The sequence below is a fragment of the Arachis duranensis genome, chromosome 10 (genome assembly GCF_000817695.3).
Source record: "Arachis duranensis cultivar V14167 chromosome 10, aradu.V14167.gnm2.J7QH, whole genome shotgun sequence".
Lineage (NCBI taxonomy): Eukaryota > Viridiplantae > Streptophyta > Magnoliopsida > Fabales > Fabaceae > Arachis > Arachis duranensis.
The window spans coordinates 91674062-91679462 of record NC_029781.3 but is presented as its reverse complement, the minus strand read 5'-3'; positions in this window follow the sequence as shown (position 1 = coordinate 91679462).

Here is a 5401-nt window from a genome sequence, read left to right as displayed (position 1 = left end):
ATGTGCTTAGAGATTGCGCCTTTGCGAAGAATATTTGGGCTCTTCTACTCTCTCAGACTTGCAGAATTGATTTCTTTAACTTAAATGTACCTAATTGGCTGTCTTTAAACCTCTTCCAGAATGAGAATTGGCAACTATTCTTTGGCATGATCATCTCCTCTATTTGTTTCCATAGAAATAAGTTGATTTTCGATGGTGTGCGAATCTTGACTAGAGTTGTGCTTGAACAAATCAAGACCTGGATCGATGAAGTCTAGTGCCTATCAAAGAATAGCCTCTATAAGCACCCTCAAGATCTAATTCAGAGTCACTACATCTGTTGGAGATCTCCCCAAGAGAACAGCATCAAACTCAATGTAGATGGATCTTTCATGAGCCTGACTAGCAATGCTACACGTGGTGGCGTTTTCAAGAATCATCTAGGAGGATTTTTTGAAGGATTTCTCGTGTAATTTGGGTAGTTGGTCTATAATATTTTCCGAAAATCATGGTACAATCCGACTCATTAGCTGCACTAAAGTTCATTAATCAAGGTTGCTACGCTGCCTATCCCTATGCACCTTTGGTGGAAGACATCAAGCTCCTCCTTGCCTGAATTCCCAGCATCTGCTAGTCCCATACTCCATGTGAAGGGAATTTCGTTATTGATCTCCACACGTATGAGTCTGCTCCACTTAATATTAGTCATGTGCTAGCTTTCGATTGCTTTGATTTCTCTATTTTAAGGGGCTTTAGTTAGGCTTTCCTTTGTTGTTCGTATTTTCTATTTTCTTTAATTTTCAAAAAAAAAAACTTGATGGCCTTACTTTTATGCAAACTAGTGTATGTTCCCATACCCTATACGGAATAATACATAAAATTACATTAAAAAATTCATTAAAAAATTAAATAAAAAATATATGTAGTAATTATTATTATAAATATTTTACAAAGTTATAATTAAAATCAAACTCTCATAATTTTTAATATTAAAATATTAAAAATAATTAGTATTTGTTTTAATTAATTTGAGTTTGTTAAGTGATTATCTCACTCGTCCGCTTAAACAACTATTAGGAGTTAGAATCTCGCCTTGTATATATAGCAATCCATTGACTAGCGATAAACCCTTAATAAATGGAGTGTCAATACATGGTTAGACTTGGCAGAAGTTTCCGAATACGCGGGTACCCGACCCGTCTATACTCGGATGGAGAGGGTAATAACTTGACCCGAGTCGGGACAGATTTTGCTCAGAATAGGGCATGGTCGAGTTTAGGGTGTACCCGCCCCGAATATATACATATAAACACTTTTTAGGAATTAGGATTTGCCTCACATCACAGATACAGTGATTCATAACTTCAATCTATACTCTATAGCCATGCAAGATAAACTCAGTCATCCTCACCCAGAATCTTCTTCTTCTTGTCTTCTTCACAAAAAATCGCATAGCTCCCGTCATCGTTGTTGCTGAGTCCATCGCCGCCTACCCTTTCACAACTCCTATCTTCTTTCACAGCTAGGGACGGACCCACGTTTAATATAGAGGGGACATTTGCCCCCACACTTCGGTCTATACTCTATAGCCATGCAAGATAAACTCAATCATCCTCACCCAAAATCTTCTTCTAATTAAATACAACTTAAATTATTAGTAATTTTTTTAAAATTGTTTAAGATATAAAAATATATTATCTATGTATTAATATACTGTAATTATTTTGGTTAAAAAATTTATTTATACTATAAAAATTATAATAAGTAGATTTGACAATTAAGTAAAATAATTGTTTAAAAATATATATATATAAAAATAATATTTAATCATGTTAAAAATAAAAAAGGTCTTTATAAATATTTTTTTTGTTATTTTAAATATTATACTATGTGTATGAATTTATATTTTTATTATTTTAAATATTATAATAATAATTGTGTGTATATTTCTAGTTCTTATCAATATGTACTAGATAGTTCTAATTTTAAATTTTGAATATATCTAAATCAATTTAGATTGATCAAGTGATCAACTTAGTCATCCGATTAAGTAAATATTGAGGGTTCGAATTCTGTCATGTATGTATAGCAACTCGTTGCCGCCAATTGTAGATTCTTAAATGGAATTCAAATTCATGACAGATTAGTCTTTAACTTGTTGAGTATCGTGGGAAGCAAAAAAAATATCTATACCTAAATTTTATTATATTTTTGCCCCCATTACTAAATTTTTCTGGGTGCGTTAGTGTTCACAGCTCATGTCATCATCGTTGCTCATCCCATTACCGTCACTGTTGAACCCGTCGCCACCTTTCTCCTGCCGAGTCCCTTTTCTCTAGGTAAATTTCCCTCTCTCTCTCTCTCATTGTGAGTCTGTTAAGTTCTTCTCTTCTTCTTCTACATACTCATCACTTAGTCACCGTCGCTATGAGTCCGGACGTTGTCATTGCATTTTCATCTGAGTCTGTCATTGAATAAAATAGATTTTTTATTCAAGTTAAAAATAGACATGCATAAGATCGTTTTTGCATGTAATTTCTGAATTTTCTCATCTAAATTTGATCTATGTGGTTGAGTATTTTAGTATGAGATCATTGTGGTTTTGTTGCGACACTAATATGATAATATTTTCGGTGATTTCATAACTAATATATGAGATAAACCAGATTATTAAAGTAATAAGAAAAATAACATTCAGATTTGTGCGTAAAATTTATAAGAGGTAATTTTCTCAGGAAAATATATATTTATAACCCAAGTAGAAGATTGTTAGGAAATTATTATTTCTTAATATATTTATGGACAATATATATATATATATATATATTAATTATAATTGTAAATTAAGTAATTTCACATTAAATGACTTATATAACGATGATCTCATTTATTGTCATAAATGTTGAATTAAATACGTCATTATTATTTTTGATTTGGACAAATGAGATTAAAAGCATAGATACTATTTTATTTGAGTTTTAGGGTTTAATGAGTGTCACACTCAAATATAAATAATGACTTCAGGATTTTGGTCTCCAACACATCAAACTCGCCTTCGTAGCTCTTTTTCTACAGTAAAATTGTGATTCAGCCCTATCAAAAATACAGAAGGTTTTGGTTGACAAAGATCAAAGAATCACAAGAGCCAATCTCTCTGATTTCAATCGTACCCTCGAATGAAGAGACGCTTCCGCGCTCTTAGTTATATTTTTTAATGATTTAACATGGATGATATTGAGATTGAGAAATCCTAAAATTTTCAGCTAAAATAGAAATTTTATTCAATCAAATGATAATAAATAATTTTGTTGAATTAAATTATATTAATGTGATCATTGGATGATAAAGAATGCTAGAAAAATAAATAAATAATATTTAAGAGTATAAAAATATTAAATTGTCATATTTCAATTTACTTTTTTAATCAACGATAATAAATATCTTAAATTAATTAATTTTTTACAAAAATTATACACCTAAAACTATTTCATTTTTTCTAAAATTTTTTGAAAATACAATGGTTGAATGAGATGTTGACTATTGAGAGAAAAGAATTGTGTGTATTCAAGTTGTGTTGAATGATACAATATAGAAGGGTATTTATAAGTGTTAAGAGAATCGAAATAAATAAAGACGTAATATCCTATAATAAATATTCAGATATGTTAAATAATGCTAATTGATCTAATTGATCCTAATTATACTCTAACAATTATATTCAATTAATTGATATACATAATAGGGTTTAATTATTCTGTTGGTCCCTATAGTTTCGTGAAATTTTCAATTAGATCCCTATACTTTTTTTTCTATTTAATTGAGTCCCTACACTAAATTTTTTTTTCAATTAAGTTCTTCTTAGTAGTAATTAGTTAATTTTATAGGGATCCAACTAAAAAAAAGAATTAGTATAGGGACCTAAATAAAAGGAAAAAAATTGTAGGGACCTAATTAAAAAAAATTTAGTGCAAGGACTCAATTAAAAGGAAAAAAAATATAGGGACCTAATTGAAAATTTTGCGAAACTATAGGGACCAACAGAGTAATTAAACCTAATATTAAATTGTGTGATACTTAAATATCTAATAAAATCAATTAGTTGATATAATTAATCCACCATAATAAATTGTATTTAATGAGTTAAAAAGAAATAAATCAGAAAATATTCTAAGAAACGTGCCACGTCAACTTTATCATTGAGTGCAAAAATTCGATTTTTATATAATAAAATAGATAGATATCTCATTATTTGTTATTTTAACTTATTTATTATATATTTTTTTATATTTACCACTCAATATATTAAAATACAATTTATATCTAGATAGGAATTACATAGATATTTAATTAAAAGAGCATTTAATTTTTTAAAATATAATAAAAGTTTTAATTTCTTTGATTTTTCTTTTTATATTTTTTTTGTGTTTTTTAAATAAAAGAAAGCAAAAATAGGAAGAGATGGTAGTATTTATTGAAGAGGGAAAAAACAAATATAATTAAAATTCGTACATTCAAAATGTGTTTGAACTTTGAAAAATGATATGAGACATGAGAACATACAGACACTTGGTTTCAATGAATCTATTTACACCATCCAACTTAGTGTTCTTTAGCTTTCTGTTTTCTTCTCTTTTATTTCATATGAATTTATCAGTGCCAAACATGCATCATATAGAGTATTTTTTAACTCCGTCCTAATCTATATATTATCTTTGCTAAACAAAATATAAAAGAAAAAAAAGACAATAAATAAATTAAAGTTATTATTATTTAAAGAAAAAAGGATAGATTAGTATTTTTTATTTTAAATTAATTAAGATCAAAATAAAAGATAACGTTAATTTAAAAAAGTTAAATTAAAATTAACTCAAACATTGATATTTAAATTATAAAAAAACTTAATTTTTATATTCTGTATAAAAAATAACTTAATTTTGTATAAATATGACGCTACTTAAAATTAAATAAAGTAACACAAATAAAACAAATAAAAAAATAAAAAATAACTTAATTTTGTATAAAATTCACCTATAAAATTCTGTACCGAAAAATGAATTTAATTTTAATATATTAATAATATAAAATATTTTATATAATCATTTAATTCAATTAGATTTATCTATTTAGATCATTATTGAAAAATAAATTTAACATACCAGGCATACAATTATTTTAAATTAAGCAACAATTATCAATACTATATAAAGAGCACACTATTCCACACTAAGAGTGATTGCCATAAGGAATAATTTTCCAATTTTCTATACTAATATTAAAAGATTTATATAATACTATATAATAATATTATCATTATCAATATTATATGACATAAAAAAATCACTGTGCTAATATAATATTATCAATATTATATAAATCATCTTTGTATTTATGTTTCTATGCATATATAATATTTCATTAATAA